The following is an 18,639-nucleotide window of genomic DNA, read 5'->3' as shown; positions in this document are numbered from 1 at the left end:
ATTTTCTTAAAAAAAAACAAACTCTAACAAGGTAAAATTATTATACCTTTCCACTTAAAATCACATCTTGCACTAATTATTATTTTAAATGGACATAAATCATGCAGCTACGGTAGGCAGAACAATGGCTACTGAAGATGTCCACATCCTACTCCCCAGAGCCTGTGAACGTTAGGTTACATGAGAAACGGGAAACGCGGGTGTGATTCAATTGGGCGCTTTGAGATGGGGAGATGATCCCAGCCTCTCTGGGAGGGCCTAGTGCAATCACAGGGTCCTTAAAAGTGGAAGAGGGAGGCAGGACGGTGTAAGTGATGCAATGTGAAAAGGACTCATCCCGCCATCGCTCCCTTTGAAGATGGAGAAAGGGGACCACGAACCAAGGAATGAGAGCAACATCTGGAACCTGGAAAACGCAAAGGCAAGGAAACAACTTTCCCTTGGGGCCTTGGTGGGCAAACTCATTAGTCAACAGAGCCAAATATCAACAGTACTTCTTCAAAATAGACTCGCCCAGGCCGAAAACCGACTTCTGCGCATGGGCCACGAAGTTTCAGTCGCACTGTACGTGCGCGCCCGCACGTGGTATTTGGTAGAAGAGCCACACTCAAGGGGCCAAAAAGCCGCATGTGGCTCGCAAGTCGCAGTTTGCTGACCACAGCCCTAGGGCCACAGGAAGGAACACAGCCCTCCCAACACCTTGACCGAAGCCCAGTGAGATCCTTGTCAGACTTCTGAACTTCTTGTGCATTTGTGTTATTTCAAGCTACTAACTTCCATGGTAATTTGTCACAGCAGTAACAGGCAACCACGACAGTGAATCTCACAGATTCTGTAGGGTGCTCAGCAACCCATCTCTACAAAGCTTTTCTCTATCTATTCAAATTTCCTTTCAGACAAATTCCCACTGGCCATAGCTATGTAGATACATAATAGATAGATAGATGATAGACGATGATAGATAGATAGATATAGATGATAGATAGGGATAAATATGCTGTTGATTCTATTTCACTAGAGAACCCTGACTAATATGAGCTCCTAGAAAGAGAAGAAGGGCAAGGACAGGCTAGAGGAAGGCTTCAGAGGGCAGAAGGGAACAGAAAAACCAGAGGGAGGGCAGAATCTAGTGGCTGTAGGAGGCCGTCAGCCAACTACCACATCCTGAGAAATCATATTGGCAGATGCCAAAGAGTAAGTACATCCAAGCAGTCCCCTTAACCCACATACAAGTGTTTGAGTGGCTCCCCTTCTTTGTACTTTTCAAACTTGCATTCAATTGTTTTGTCTACATCTAACTATTCAGTTTTTCTTAATTGCAAAATTATTCCTAGGAGCCCCATTTCCTTCAGAGAGTCCGCACAGCACGGCGATCAAGAGCACAGAATCGCCCTAACCGGTTTGGCTCAGTGGATAGAGCATCGACCTGTGGACTCAAAGGTCCCAGGTTAGATTCCAGTCAAGGGCATGTACCTTGGTTGCGGGCACATCCCCAGTAGGGGGTGTGCAGGAGGCAGCTGATCGATGTTTCTCTCTCATCAATGTTTGTAACTCTCTATCCCTCTCCCTTCCTCTCTGTAAAAAATCAATAAAATATATATATTTTTTAAAAAGCGCACAGAATCAAAGAGGCCAGTGAAGGTGGAGGCAGAGGCTGATGTTATACACCACAAGCCAGGAACACCACCGCCTGCCACCAACTACCAGGAGGTGGGAGAGGCCAGGAAAGACTCTGCCCTACGGGCTTCAGAGGGAGCGTGGTCTCTGACACCTGATTTCGGACTTCTGACCTCCAGAGCAGAGAATAAAGTTCTGTTGTTTTAGGCCACCGGGATTATGGTCATTTGTTATGGCAGCCCTAGGAAATAATACACTACCCCACAGTTTGGTGACTTAAGACAGCAGTAATTATTATTTCTCCTGATTCTGTGGCAATTTGGGTTGGGCTCAGTGAGGTAGTTCCGCTGGTCTTGCTGGTGTGTGGTCATTCATATAGCTGCAATGACCGGGTGGCTCGACTAAAGCTGGAGTGGCTAAAATGGCCTCACTCACATGTCCCAGCCGTGGTGCTGGCTGTCCCTTTACATGCGGTCTCTTGTCCCTCAGTGGTGTAGCTTGGTATTCCTCATGTGGTGGGGACAACAGCCTAAGAGAAGGAAGATGGAAGCTGCGAGGCTGCACGAGGCTTCATCTAGAACGCAGACAGCATCACTGCTGCCACATTCGTTAGTCAAAGCAGGTCCCAGCTTCGCAGCGCAGGGAGATAACCTCAGTCTCTCGATGGGAGGAGCTGCAAAACGTTGGGCCATTTTAATCTGTTACAGCATCCAAGAGAAAAAGTAATCCTATCCACTTCAAACTTCACATCTTTCAGCAGAAGTCTTGCCATTCCTAGCTAAAAATACCCATTTTACTGGCAGAGAAACTGAAAACAGATTAAATTGACTCCTTAAAAAAAAAAGAGTAAAGAATCTGAAGCCAACCTGCCTGGGGTCAAACCCTCCTCCGCCACTTCCTAGTTGTATTGGACACTGTGCCAAACCTTGACACCCCTTAGCCCCCTCATCTGTAAAACGGGGATGATGACAGTACCTGCACCGCAGAACTGCTGTGAGGAGTAATAGGGTTGACGCAGTTGATGTGATTAATACACTTTGTGTGGTGAGAGCAGTGGTTAACACATAGTAAACTTGACAAAAACATTTCTTCTATGGATCACAAGACGACTTTCCATTTTGTTTTTGCATCATGTGCTCGAGGCAGAAAAACCATGTAAAAATCACTGTCTATAAAAAGAAGCATAGTGAATAAATCAATGACCCCCTCAAACTGTTTAAACCAGTGAGTGGTCTCTGACCATCCCATTAAATAATTTTTAAGCATAAACACAATATATATATCTTTATTTATCTATGCAGTATTAACTAATTAGTAACTAAATATTAACTAATATTTCAAAGCATAATGAACACTTAAGAGTCATTATTAGTAGTGATAGATATAAATCCACATTTCAAATAGTTGTGATCATTTTAAACTTGCTGGCCAATTTTTGGTCATAGCTCATTAGCTTATGGTTCACACCTCAGCCAATGAGGAGGTGAGCTACAGATCGGATCTGAGAGAGACCTTATAAAATAAACAGGCTGAGGCTCAGATACTGGGATGAGACTACTAATAACCAATAGGAGCTGAAACGCTGCTACAGAATTTGACCTGAAGGTCATCAAGAAAGCCGTTCCCATGGAAACCACAGGAAGAGCCATATAAGATTGGGAGCCAATACTGAAAAAAAATTATTTTTCATGTTTACACCCCAAACTGAGATTTCCCAGTAAGCTAGTTAGAACCATCATATTTAAGAAACCCATATATTTATGAGGAAGAGGCAGGTATATAAGCCAATTAATTTTCATATTCTATAATCAGGTATACATGATTTTCAGCAGAGACATAATACTTAACTTATATCGAATAGACTTTTCTGTGTTTCAATTTTCTCATCTGTAAAATGGGAATAATACTAGCACTGCCTCATAAGATGGTTGGTTGGATTAAATGAGCTATTTTATATAAAATAGTGCCTGGTGCAGAAGAAATAGGACACGTGTTAGTGTTCAATATTGTAGTTATTATTGTTACTTTTATATTGAATAGGTAGGCACTGTGCTTGATTAACCCAACAATCCTATGAAAGTGTACTAGTTCTTATCCCCAAGTTACAGAAGAGGGAAGTGGGCACCGTGGCAGAGGGATTCAAAATTAGCCTGTCTACATCCAGAGTCTGTGGAGCGTAGGGGTTAAGAGTGGCCAATTTTGCTGGGCACTTCCGGGAATGCGAAGGCGAAAGTACTTTTTCCAAAACAGCAACCGAGAAAATGTAGTCCTAAAATAACTTGCAACCCAAAAGCCTGACTCCAAGCTTTTTTAAAACATTTGCATGAATTCTTCACTCCTGTCACAACTAGAAAGGACAGAAACTCATCACGAGGTCCTGGGCATGCAGATGTGAGCTCGCTGGCCGGTGCCACTGGGGCCCATCCTGGCGTGTTGGTCCTTCAACCCCACAGCCCGCTCTTCTGCAGAAAGCTGCACCCTGCTCCTCAGCCCAGGGCCTGGTTTGGCTTTGGATGCCATACCCTCCAAAGAGGAATTTCAGGCCCTCAAAGTGTAGCCTGGGCCAGCTGTGCCTGCTCTCCGTGTTTATATAACCATCCATCCCAGCTCCCAAACAAGGGATGCTGGTACTGTGTAATTACAGGCTTGCTGGCCTGTCACGGGGGAAAGAAAACACGGGTAATAGCTCCATCTGCCTGTGAAATCCAATCTCTCTCTAGAATCCCAAGAAAGATCCTGAAAAAGGAAGCACCCGGCCAGGTCCCCTAGCACCACCATTCAAAACATCCATTTTTATTAAATAAACAGAATTTGGCCGCCCCACGCTAAGCATGACTATGGCCTCATGAATGACATCATCACATCTGGGTAGCATTTTGTTCAATGGAGTGGCTCCTATAAAGTTCCCAGCCATATCAATAGCTCCTAAACGTGTCCTTTAATCAAGAAGAGCTAGAGTTCAACTTGAGAAGCATAAAAAAGACATGTTCGCTAATCCTTATTTGTGCATCAATCAGGATTTCAGATACCAAAACCTTCTCTTTTTCACACTAAGCGTTCCTGTTCACTGTTCTCATAGGGGAGGGGGAGAGGGTTCCAGTGAAATTAGGTAGACAGAATTAGGTATCAATTCTAAGATGAACATTCATATATATATATATATATATATAATTTTTTAAATTGATTTCAGAGAGATGAAGGGAGAGGGAGAGAGAGAGACAGAAACATCACTGATGAGAGAGAATCCTTGATCGGCTGCCTCCTGCACGCCCCACACGGAGCCTACAACCCGGGCATATGCCCTGATCAGGGATCGAACCGTGACCTCCTGGTTCATAGGTTGATGCTCAACCACTGAGCCATGCCGGCCAGGCCTCTTTTCACTTTCAATGTTTGAATTCAAACTGCATCTTACAATCCATGGCATCTTAGATTCAATGAAATACAGACTCATGATTGAAACACATGTAGCCCATCAATTCTACTCTTAAATCTTCCCCTGATCAGCCCCCTCCTTTCCTTCTCCACTGCTTTCTCCCCAACAAGAGCCCTCAGCATCACTTGCCTGGAAGTTTGCAAGAGGTGCTTAACCTGTCTCCTCGTCTCCACGTAATTCTCAAACCAGAAATAAAAATCATCGTGGTATCCAACTCACATTTCCTACACTGGTATTCCGTGGAATACTTTCCTGGGAGGTGTTAATGAGCCCTCATGATGGAAGACCTCTGTGGTCCCATTAAGCTTGGGAAATTCAGCACAGTATACCCTCACCCTGTGTAACACTGCCCATGGATTGTTAAGGGACTTTTAAAAATGTGTTTTCCCAAAAAGATTATATGCTCAAAAGAAAATATCAGACAACTTTACGGAAGCAAAAGATAGACAAAGTAAACATGTCAAGTCTATATGCATTTTTTGTCGCACCAATTTATTTGGGACTAAGTGTTGGTCTGAGCAATAACCTGAAAATTTTGAAGTGTGATCACATTCCTTGTCAAGAGAAGCTAATATAATACATGTTTTCAAGTGGCTTTTAAAATCTAGGGGGGAAACTGCGTTAACTACCAAGGGGCAAATGTATTCTAAAGGGAAAAGGCCCTTTCTTCCTGCCATTGGAATATAGCTTCCCAGAATTTCTGGAAAAGCTACCAACAAAGACAAAAAAATTAGGTTTCAAAGTAGTCATTTTGTGGATGAAGGTAGAAACCTACAATCTTTCCTTCACCACATTTCATATTTAAACCTTCTATTTTTAACCTGATGGTGGGATTCATGGCTAATGCTTATGAGATCGGTGTCTAGACAGTTGAGAAAAACAGGAAATGAGTTACATTGTTGTAGCTTTAGAGAATTTAACCTTTTGTCTTCTAGCTCCAAGCTCTGCTTTAAAAAAAAAAAAAAAAAGCCTTTCTCCTGAGAATTTCAGGGTATTTAAGGAACTATAATCATCCAGGGCCTCTTCAGGGAGCAGAGATGGCTATTTTGGAGGAAGAGGAAAATAAACAGTGAATCCACTGTGCTTGGACTATAAAATGAACGTGGCCACTTGGAGGACCAGGTTTACTGTCTGCTTTTGAATTCTAAGCATGTGCTTGCAGCTCTCTGACCGTGTGCGCAGGGGCAGGGACAGCCTGGGGAACGCGATCTCCCTCTGTGCTGGATGCACAGTTTGGTACCCCAGACGCACATGAAAAAGCAGCAGCTGGCATTTATGGGACGCTTTCTATGGGCCAGGCATTGAGGTAAGCGTGTCGCATATATTACCTCATTCAATCCCTGCAACAACCCAAAGGTGTGGTGACTATGATCACTCCCACGTTACCCATGAAGAAATGGAAGCACAGAGAAGTTTACGGGACCTCACAAGAGTAGCAGAACTGGCATTTGAACCCAAATCAAAAAACTTCTAGACCCTCTGTGCTACACTGGCATGTTCTACTGTTGTAGAGCTGCTGTCAAGATTAAATGAAATGATGTATGCAATAAACTTATCACAGTTGCTAGCCCATAATAAGCCTCACAATTACTGCTGTTATTTACATGTATAAGTAAAATAATGCTGCCCTTCAGTATTAAGTAGATGCTGGGACTCATCCCCCTGTTGTAAGGTGCCCAGCACTTAGTGCTCCTAAGTAGCTATTAAACTGAAAGGAATTGAATAGTGGGGGTGAGGTCTCTTCTCCGACAACCTCGGCTACCTGAATCATAACATAAAACCAAAAGTAAACAAGTACTAGTGACTCTGCAATATTGTAGTGAACCTGTTCTACTTGTTATTGGAAGACAAACAGAAGCCTGCTTAATGATACTCGTGCATTTACCTTTTTTTCATTTATTGCATTCATTTATTCATTCTCTTGCATTCATTTATTCATTCTTTCATACATTCTTTCAACAGATATTTATCATGTACCTACAAGTCTGCAAGACAATGAGCCAAGTGCAAGAGAAATAATAATGAACAACAAACAAAAAGTTCCCGACTGGTGTGGCTCAGTGGTTGAGCGTTGACCTATGAACCAGGAGATCTTGGATCGATTCCTGGTCAGGGCACATGTCTGGGTTGCAGGCTCGACCCCTAGTGGGGGGCTGCCTCAGGGGTTGTAGGAGGCAGCTGATTAATGATTCGCTCTCATCATTGATGTTTCTATCTCTCCCTCTCCCTCTCTGAAACCAACAAAAAAAAAATTTTTTTTAAATAAAGAACAAAATGTAAAAAGTTAAACAATTTGAAAAATCAGCCATTTTTCTCAGATCCATTAGAAAAGTGAAGTCACAGGGCAAAGGGTTGCCCTGAACATTGAAGAGACAGACAGACAGGTACAAAGAATCATAAATGACCAGAGCAGAAGTCAGGAACTGGGGTAAGAAAACTTCAGCTATCACTGATGACTGCTACCGCTCAGTGTAACATGTCTGAGAGACACAAACTTTAGGAGGTGCCAGGCACCTTCCGGTGAGTTTTACCCCCAGGAGGAGCACCAGCTCCTCAAAATGACTGAGAAATATCAGCTCCTGCTTCCGGACAGAGGGAAAAGGACCCGTTTTAAACACATCAGAGCACTCGGTTCTTCTAAACCAGGCCCGCCCTCAGGAGAAACTGTTACAGAGCTTAATCTGAAGTTTTATCAGAGCCTAACGCCCATGGAGACAGGGAAATGCCCGTCTCCAGCCTCCTCCAGCTGCGCTGCTTCCCGAGGAGGGTCCATGCTGAGAAGCACTGCAGTTCAGAGACTAGGGTCCCCGGCTCATCAAAAGACAGAGCTAATCACAGGATCGTAAAATGCTTCCCCTCCCCCCTCACATTGCATTTACCTTAAAATGAATGTATTCACCACGACTTTTTATACAGATACACATTGAAATAAATGTATACGTTTGTCTGTATACAGGTATTTCTTGTCCACTGAGAAGGCCTAAAAGCAATGATGCTCCAGGAGCAATGAGCACACCCAGCACCAAGATCTTGATTTTATTTTATTTTTTAAAATATATTTTATTGATTGTTTACAGAGAGGAAGGGAGAGGGATAGAGAGTTAGAAACATCGATGAGAGAGAAACTTCCATCAGCTGCCTCCTGCACACGCCCTGCTTGGGATGTGCCTGCAACCAAGGTACATGCCCTTGACCAGAATCGAACCCGGACCCTTCAGTCTGCAGGCCGACGCTCTATCCACTGAACGGAACTGGTTAGGGCAAGATCTTGATTTTAAATACATTCTCCAATCAAAGAGTGATTGGTGGGTGGGGGAGGGGGGGATGTTGCTTCCAAGGTCAGGGTAAGGAAAATACAGGATAAGCCTAGAATAACAAGGAAGTGCATGCCCTCGCCCCCCACCCCCAACCCCGGGCAAAAAAAAAAAGAAAAAGAAAAAGAAAAAGGAAGAAAGCACTCAAGAATGATGGGGCATGTTGAAAGGATACAGGAACCAATATGATTAAGTTCCCAAGGGGCCCACCTTCTCCTCATTTGCCCCAACAAACCCAGGGAGGGCAGAACTAAATCCCACCCTCTGAAATCGACTGTCACAGGGCACTCTAGCCAGTTCTCTTTGCCACCAAGTATAGGAACTATTTTTCAAGCCCAGTCCGTATCCTAAGGAAGTCCCCATCACACAGTCAGGGGAGGGCAAGCACCCCAGCCTTTCCCCTGGGCAGCGAGGGAGGAGTCACAACATGCAATGAATGCTCCTTCCAGTAGCATCTCCCCACTTCCCACCCCTGCTTGTGTATTAAGTCTGGCTTGGGGGCAATCCTTCGACAACAGGTTGACGAGAGTGCCCTGCTGCTGTGGATGCTGTGGTCTCTGCCCAGATCTGTCCTCAAGACTGAGGCCCGCATTGCCTCCGTGCGCCTGTGAAATCGCTCTAAGCTGAAGAAAACTGCCTCACCCAAGGTCATGTCCCCTTCCCAGGGGCAATGTGCATCCATGACTGGTCGGTCCATGTAGACATATAAAGACCCGGCCTCCTTGCCTCAACAGGGGGCAACTCTGCAAAACCACCTCAGCTCCAAAGCTAATGGAGGGCCTTCGTGGTGGCTGCGCTGACGTTCAACCAGCCCAGCCCTACTTCCTTTGTCCTCCCACAGGTGCTGACCCCCAAACACTCCCGAATAAACCTCTGTACACAAGTCTCCATCAGAGAGTCTTTTCCTGGGAACCTGACTTGTATCACTTGGTGAATTCCACAGATGATGGTCAGTCTGACTCTCACTTTAGAATCTGCTATTGAATTGGTATCCGAGTCAAAATTGAGGGGAAAGAAGTCCCACTTAGCACCATATTTATGATAGTAACAACCAAAGAGAAACTGATTAATAAATCATGGCAAAACAGCTTCATGAAATATCAAGTATCCAGCAAAAATTGTAAACATTTTTGCAGCAAAATATTCCAGAAAAATGACCATGGTCTAATTAATATTAAGAGAACAGAAAATTGATTCTGGATTGGGGAAAAATGCAACAAAGAACATCTTTGGAGAAATCTGAATATAGACTGTGTATTAGATAATATTGTTGCATCAATGCTCAATTTCTTGGACATGATCATAATATTGTCAGGCAGGAAAAGGTCTTTGTTTTTAAGAAATCCTGCTGAAGTATTTATAGGTAAAATCTTGTGATGCCTGCCACTTGTTTTCAAATGGTTCAGCAAACAATCATGAGAGAGAGAGAGAGAGAGAGAAAGAGAGAGAGAGAGAGAGAGAAGGAGAAGGTAAGGAAGAGGGAATAAGAGGAACAGAGCAACCAAAGAGCAAGAATATTCACTTCCTAGTGATCTTATTCCCATTCCTGTGCTAAATGCTCCCCCTTGTGTACCAAAAGAGCAGAATGCAGTCATCAAAACGCATTTGAAAACTCCCCTGCACAGCGGGAATGCAAGATGCCAAGATTTAAAGAAGGCCATCAAAGTGTGGCATGTTTTAATGTATTCTTTCCCAATCCCCAAACAACAGTGTAGTTCACGTCACCCCCCACTTTGCTCTCCACAATGGCAAACTCTGACCTTCAGTTCTGGTGGAGGGAGGGCAGGGTTGGCAAAGGGGCGGGGAGGAGAGTACCAATAGCCTTGCCTGTGAAGGGCACAGGCTCCGGAGTCAAATAGATCAGGGGCTGCATCCCACTTTGTCCACGTATTGGCTGGGTGACCTCTTGGAGCAGTGGTTCTCAACCTTCTGGCCCTTTAAATACAGTTCCTCATGTTGTGACCCAACCATAAAATTATTTCCATTGCACCCTAACCGGTTTGGCTCAGTGGATAGAGCATCGGCCTGTGGACTGAAGGGTCCCAGGCTCGATTCTGGTCAAGGGCATGTACCTTGGTTGCGGGCACATCCCCAGTGGGGAGTGTGCAGGAGGCAGCTGATCAATGTTTCTCTCTCATCGATGTTTCTAACTCTCTATCCCTCTCCCTTCCTCTCTGTAAAAAATCAATAAAATATTTTAAAAAATTATTTTCATTGCTACTTCATAACTGTAATGTTGCTACTGTTATGAATCGTAATGTAAATATCTGGTATGCAGGATGGTCTTAGGCGACCCCTGTGAAAGGGTCCTTCGACCGCCAAAGGGGTCGCGACCCCCAGGTTGAGAACCGCTGTCTTGGAGCATCAGCTTCCTCATGAGTGAAGCAGGAATGATAATGGAATGAAAGGGTAACTGGGAGGATTAAATGAGACCATGCAGACCAAGACATAGCATAGGGAGTGGCCCATGGTCTAATTAGAGTTCAATAAGCATTAACCAATTATTATGACCTATTAATCTCTTCCTAAGGAGGCTTCTAAATGAGTTCCTTAGAAGTCCTAGTGCCTTGTAGAGCATAATTTGAAAAATACAGTCCTAGAATATTGGATTTGTGAACTTTACTCTTTGGTGTGAATCCATCCAGTGTTTTTCAGACAAAACTATTACTAATGACATATGAAAGACAAAAAATAAATTTAAAAATTACCCTTCAGGGATACATGCACTGAAAGGGTTATATCACTGGATTTATCTTCCCTCATAAGTGATTTCCAAGAAAATAGACTTTTTGAGTTCTCCACCAATTTGCTGCTCAACATTGTGTCTCCTCTTCAGCTTTTCTTTTTTTAAAATATATTTTATTGATTTTTTACAGAGAGGAAGGGAGAGGGATAGAGAGTTAGAAACATGGATGAGAAACATTGATCAGCTGCTTCCTGCACACTCCCCATTGGGTATGTGCCCACAACCAAGGTATATGCCCTTGACCGGAATCGAACCTGGGACCCTTGAGTCCACAGGCTGACACTCCATCCACTGAGCCAAACAGGTTAGGGCTCCTCTTCAGCTTTTGACACTCTAATCATGGTCTCCTCCAGGGCAGTCACTCTCACACCCGTATCAAGATGCCCAAAGCAGACCTGCAACAGGGACTGTAGGGGAGGGGTATTGGCATCCGCTGTATCTTCAGAAGAACTATTTTGGACACACGAGATGACAAAAGCCCTGAGCAGCGTGCCTGGCAGATCATTAAGTATACTTACTAGTAAAAGTAAAGGTAAGACGAAGACAGAGCACATTAAACATGCTATTTTCTTGCTCGGCCAGCATTGCTCAGTAGTTGAGCATCAACCTGTGAACCAGGAGGTCACAGTTCAATTCCCGGTCAGGGCCATGCCCAGGTTGCAGGCTTGATCCCCAGTGGGGGGCATGCAGGAAGTAGCCAGTTAAAGATTCTCTCTCATCATTGATGTTTCTATCTCTCTCTCCCTCTCCCTTCCTCTCTGAAATCAATAACGATATTTTTTTAAAACCTGTTATTTTCTCCTTGCTTCCTTTTCAATCTTCAACTACTACAAACCCTAACAAATTCTCAAAAACAAAATGTGCAGATCCATCCTCCCCCCCACCCTTTCCACTGAGGCCTCCCCAGCCCTGACCTCCATCCATTTGCATGTGGAGCCCTTTTCCCTCTGGTCTCCTCCCTCTCTCCCCCCAGCCTGCCAACCACAGTGCAAGGACACTCCATGCCGCCTGTTTAAGAGCTCGCCACCAGCGCCCCCTCTTTCCTGTAAGATTAAGCCCTCAATCTCACCTGGTGGTAAGGCTCTCAGGTATTGAAGACACCTGCATGCCAAGACAGGCCACCCATTTCTGTGCTAGGTGCTCACTGCTACATCCACCGTGTTCCTCAGTCTGGAGACCAGCATGAGAAGGAATGCCCTGATTTCGCCTTTGCACTTATTCCAGTGTGTCTGGATCTATGCTGCGGTCTTTCTGGAGTCAGACCCAGGTTCAAATCCCGTTCCTCTAGGTATTAATTGCATTCCTTTGGGAAAGTCGCCCATGCCTGTTTTCCCATCTGAAAAACGGGGATAATAATAATCCCTAGGGTTGTTGTGAGGATAACTTTATACACAGCAAGTAGCTTGGAGTGGTGCCTGATCCTGAATGAGTGCTATCCTTATGGGTTCCCACAAGTTGTTATTTTTAGATTCTTAAAAGAAATCGAGAAGTAGCTATTAAGGTTTTTCTCTCTTTCTGAACCTTTCTGCACCCCTATTGCAGCTCAAAGCCACATATGGCCCAGAAACACACCCCTTATCAGCACACACAGCTCCTGAGCTGCTTAGAGGACTCACTCTTACTCACAGCACTGAAACCAAAGGTGAGAACTGTGGAGCAAACAGCTAAGAGCAGTAGAACAGAAAAACAACTTGGGGCATCTTTTCTCAATCCTCTGTCTCTCCTCACCTGACCATGACCTTCACGTTCTGTCGCCGTGGCCCTGGCCGATGTGCCCAGGTGGTTGAGCATCGTTCTGTGTACCAAAAAGTTGCCGGTTCGTTTCCCAGTTGGATCCCCAGTAAGGGGTGTGCAGGAGGAAGCTGATTGATGTCTCTCTTTCACATTGATATTTCTCTCCCCCCTGCCCCCGCCTTTCTCTCTCTCTCTCTAAAAATTCATTTAAAATCTTAAAAAGACAAAGTTCTGTGTGAACCACACATCCTGGCTTTTCCTGCTGCTCAGTGCAACCTGAACTACAGATAGCCTCTGAAGCTGTACCTGTTAAAAGCTGTGTTTGTTAAAAAAAAAAAAAAAAAAAAAAAAATTGAGTTGTGTGGGTAAATGTGTGAGGGGAAGGTGTGATTTATTCATTTCTTACTTCAATTCTATTTTTAATAAGTAATATATTACACAGGTCTCACAAATCTTAAACACACAGATGAACATGCAATGACATTTTCCTCCCCTCTCTGACCTCAGCTCCCCAGTTGTCTCCAGGGGCAAGCAATGTTACCAGTTTCTTTGGGATATTGGATATTCTTTTAGATATTATATATAAATACAAGCAAATACATTTATATTATTTCTCTTTGTATGTATGAGATATGGTCGCTTTATTCTTTTTTATTTTTTATTGAACTTATTTGGGTGACACAGGTTAATACAATTATATAGGTTTCAGGTGCAGAATTCTATAATACATCATCTCTACACCGTTTTGTGTGTTCGCCACCCAAAGTCAAGTCTCCTTCCATCACCACTTATCCCCCGTACACTCTTCTACTTCCCTCCCATTTCTCTTTTAATACCCACTCTCTCACTTGCTTTCTAAACTTAACTTTAGTAACTACTTAGCACATGCAAAAGAATAACAAATACAACCGTCTTCATTTATTTTCCTATTTTCTTCTCCAGTTGTATCACAATTCATTCCATCAGTTCCCACGGAGGAGCCCCCAAGTGGTTTCCAATCTTTTGTTATCCACAATCCTATACTGACTAACCCTGTTTGTCCATCATCCTACATATGTGCAGTGTATCCATAAGATCCAGTCCTACATGGGAATTACTCAGTCAAAGGATATGTTTATAGGTCACTTTTAGAGTTAAATATCTGGATTGCCCTCCATAGAGATAGCACCAAATTGATTTGTTCATTTTTATGTTGCCAAAAAGCCTAGAGCAGGGGTGGGAAAACTTTTTGACTGGAGGGCCACAATGGGTTCTTAAAATGGACCGGAGGGCCGCAACAAAAGCATGGATGGAGTGTTTGTGTGAACTAATATAAATTCAAAGTAAACATCATTACATAAAAGGGTACGGTCTTTTTTTTTTTTTTTAGTTTTATTCATTTCAAACGGGCCGGATGCGGCCCGCGGGCCGTAGTTTGCCCACGGCTGGCCTAGAGGTTCAATAGCTGGCAGTCATTTAAGTGACAGAGCTAAGAGGACTTGGAAAACAGAAAGGATCTCTTTACAATGACATTTATTGGGTTGTACACTTGAAACCTGTATGGTTTTGCAAACCAATGTCATTCACAATAAATTCAATTTTAAAAAATTACATTTAAAAAATAAGCACTATTTTTTTTTAAACCATGAGGTAATCAAATCAAACAACTCCTGGCTTCTTCAGTGCTTGGTGAAGAGTCCAAATATATCCTTTTATTCTGGTTTAATTCCTACAAGGATTGATATTGCTCGGAACTGCCCAGAAGAATTCTTTCCTGTTATGAGGTAATTACTGAATCAAGTTCCACAATACTCTTTTGCAACTTTGTTTACTTTAAATGCCTAATGCCTTCGATACTTAACATGTGCACCTTGGGTTCCAAGTTTTGGAATAAAAATCCCGGCCATATAGAAGATCACTCGACATACAAAAGCATTAGGAATAAGCAGGGTGGTTATTTACTAAGTGCTTGTCCGGAAATGTCGCCACTGTCGGATTACAGGAAACTCTGAAAAGGGAACGTCACAGCCTCTGGAATCTGGCGTTGAAGACTCAGTAACTAATACAGTGAGTTAAGTGACGTTCCCAAAGCCAGCATTGCTTCTGATCAGGAACCTACTCACAGCAAAAGAAGTGAGTCCACGTGCTGTGGTGCCCCCGGATGCTCTCTGGCCTGACCATGTCCCCGTGACCCAGAGTGGCTGGTCGTCTGGATGGTAGAATGAACGGCCCATGGAAGGCTGAGGCACAGCACCAGCTTGGGGACACCACCCGGTGGCACTGGGGTTCTGTCCTGTAGGATATGCTTTGAGCCAGTGACGGCGCTGCCAGAATTCATGGGTCTGGGCACCAAGGGACAGAAGCGAGGCACCTCTGGCTGCTAAACCCATCGACCCCTCTCCAAATGTTTGCTTCCCTTCTCTGTGACTTTGAACCAAATCCCCTTCGGCTTCAAGTAGCAAGAGTGACTTCTGTGATCTGCAACTGAAGTCCCACTGGTGTGCTGACTGAAGTAGCACAGCTCAGGGAGCGGTCTGAGCATCTGTTTTTGTTGTTGTTGTTTGTTTGTTTAAACAAACTATCCAGTGAATCTCAAATTCGCAAAGTTTGAAGTTCACTGATAGACGTTCTTTGCAGTCACTACAAGGTAGGTTACTTCGGGTGAAGAGCCTTGAAGGACGCTTCGCCCAGGCCACGGGGAAGCTGGATGCTCCACTCCTGCCCCACAACAGGGAGCGCCTCTCTAGTGGTGGGAATTTGACTCCAGAATGTGTGTGTGTGTGTGTGTGTGTGTGTGTGTGTGTGTGTGTGTGATGGGGGAGGACGAGACTGGGAGCTGGGTAAAATGAATGATGGCAACTGGACCAAGACCGGGATAACCTGGATTCCAATCCTGCCTCGCTAGCTATGTGGCTCTGGGTAAGTTATTTTAATTCACTGTGCCTTGGTTTCCCCACCTGTAACATGAAGAGAATCTATCTTATATTGCTGTTTTGAGGACTAAGCAGGTTAATACCAGTACATACAAAGGGTTCGAAGGGCTATCTAGCATATATTAGGCACAGTGTTAGCTGCTTAAAAACACTTCACCATTCAGAGTATAAAATATTCTCTCTTTTTCACACACACACACACACGCACACACGCACACACACACACACGCACACACACACACAGTATCATTTGAGCTCTTTCCAAATAACTCTTGCCCCTGACCAGGCATCTCAATTGGTTAGAGCATCATCCCAATATGCTGAGGTTGGGGGTTTGATCCCTGGTCAGGACATATACAAGAGTCAACCAGTGACTGCATAAATTAGTAGGACAACTAATCAGTGGCTCTCTCCCCCTAAGTAAATCAATAAATAAAAATTTTAAAAAATAACTCTTGAGGCAACCAAGGCCCAGAGAGGCTAAGGGACTTCCCCAATTAATTAACAAAAGCATGTCTGTAATGGGGACTAAGGGCTCAAGCCTGATTATTCCTGTGTTCTGAGTGCAGGGCCTAAGCCACATCTGACCCCAAGGACGTCACACACAGCTCTGCACCCTGTGGGCCTTGAGAAGGAGGTGACTCATCCATCACCCATAGTTCTAGAAATGGTGTGTGCTAGAACAGTGTGACTGCGTTAACATTTTGCCCCTCAATTTCTTCCTAATGTTCTTCCCCGAAATTGCTCTAAGACTCCAGGTCCCCATGGAAACCTCAGGAAAGACTGCCTGCTGACTCTGTGAAATTCTGCTACGACTGCTTCCTTGATAACAAATGGGTGTTATTAAAAGCCTGGCCCCAACAGACGCCTGCTGTAGCTCATGGCAAAAGCGACATTTTCCTTGGACTGAGAGGGTGAAAGAGGCAGTTCACTCCCTAGCGCTAGGCTACTGTGAGCTTGGAGGGGAGGGGGAGAGGAAACCGGAGCCCCAGCTGCCACAGTCAGACGCAGGACTGGTGCTTTCCATACATGTTTACGACAGGGTGCTGGATGAGGTGTCCACGGAGTGTGAGTGACACGAATTAAATCAACGCGTGATCATCTCTGCTATCTGCAGAAGTCATTTGTAATGTGCTTTCCAGACCAAAAGGTGAAAGAGTGGGGCTTGGAGTTGAGGCCTGAAAGACTGCAAAAGAAACCTGTTTGAAAAAGGACAGTGTCATCTAAAAAAAGAAACAGAATCAAAGGGATGAATTCAAAGAGCAAGAATTTAGCAGCATTTTTCCAGCATGATCCAGAGATCCAGAGGAGGGAGGCTGGATCTTCCAAATTCCTTTGGGGACAGGAACTGCTTCTGCATTAAATATCTGAGGGCTGTTTGTGGAGTACCTGCTGTGTCACCCTGTACTGGGCAGCAGCAGTAGAGGGGAGAATAAGGCAAAGAGAGAGCTCCTAGCCTAGTGAAGGGAGATTTTTTTTTAAAAGGCTTTAAAACAAATAAGTATACAGGATAATTTCAGTTAGTGATAACTGCTATGAAGGGGGGTGGGGCGGGGGAAAGTAGTTAAGTGGCCTGATGTTGATTTGGGGCGATCAGCTTTCGATAATTGATCAGAGAAAGATCAGCTCAGTTGGAGATGAGACCTGAATGTCAGGGAAATGTGAGCCACAAGAAGATGAGGAAAAAAGGAACTTGCGTCTGAACCCTGAATAAGGACAAAGTTCATCTGGCTTACTTCCCACAAAGCTCCTGAACCTCATGCAAAACAAGAGAGATAAATGGATATCTGTGTTCAGGGTTCCTGAACATTCTGTGAAGGACAATCATTCCACAAATATTGTGGGCACTTAGAGGGAGGCTTGCATGAGCACAGAGAATCTAACTCCACATGGTACCTCACAGTCTTATTTCCAACCCAGTCAAAATACCATGACAAGTGTTTGAATGAGCACTGTATTATTTAGAGGAGGAGGGCTGAATCAAGAGTCATCAATAATTCTGTGACTTAAAAAAAACCACACTTTTGCCTCTTCATGAACAGCTCCACATTATACTTTTCAGGCAGGTATGCACTTCGGCTCCCCAGGATCATTCAGGAATCCAGGCTGATGGTGGCTCTGCTTTCTTCAGTAAATAACTTGTGAGGTCGTTCTAGTCATCACCATTCCATCCAGTAGAAAAGGGGGAAACGGTAAGAGGAGTAGGCAGGCAATGCTTCACAAGCCGGCCCTGTAAGCAGCACATCTTTCCCCTCACAATGGTGAGAACCTGGTCACATGGCCACACCTACCTGCAAAGGAGACTGGGAAATGTGGCACAGCAGCCGCAGGCCGGTATAACTCTTTTACTCCGGAACTGGGACAGCAAAGTAGAGCCAGAGTTGACCCTCAAACCCCCAGGTTTTATAAACAAAGTTTTACTGGAGCACAGCCACACCCATTCATTTTCATACATTCCACGGTGGTTTTACCTGCTACAAAGGTGGAGCTGAACAGTCCTGACAGGGACCGTAAGGCCTGCAAAGCCTAAAATGTTTACTATATGGCCCTTTATAGAAACATTTGCTCTCCCCCTTTTCAGGAAAAAATACAACCGAGAATGGACTCGGTGGGACAACTAGCAGTCTACACTTTCAAAATATATCTCAGAAATTGTTATAAAGACACAAGGACGCCCTAGCTGGTTTGGCTCAGTGGCTAGAGCGTCGTCCTGAGGACTGAAAGGTCACGGGTTCGATTCTGGTCAAGGGCACATGCCCAGGTTGTGGGTTCAATGCCCAGTGTAGGGCGTGCAGGAGGCAGCCGATCAATGATTCTTTCTCATCATTGATGTTTTTATCTCTCTCTTCTCCCTTCCTCTCTGAAATCAAATATATATAT

This window comes from Myotis nattereri (assembly GCF_964212035.1).
Source record: "Myotis nattereri genome assembly, chromosome: 17".
NCBI lineage: Eukaryota > Metazoa > Chordata > Mammalia > Chiroptera > Vespertilionidae > Myotis > Myotis nattereri.
This window is presented reverse-complemented; position numbering follows the sequence as displayed.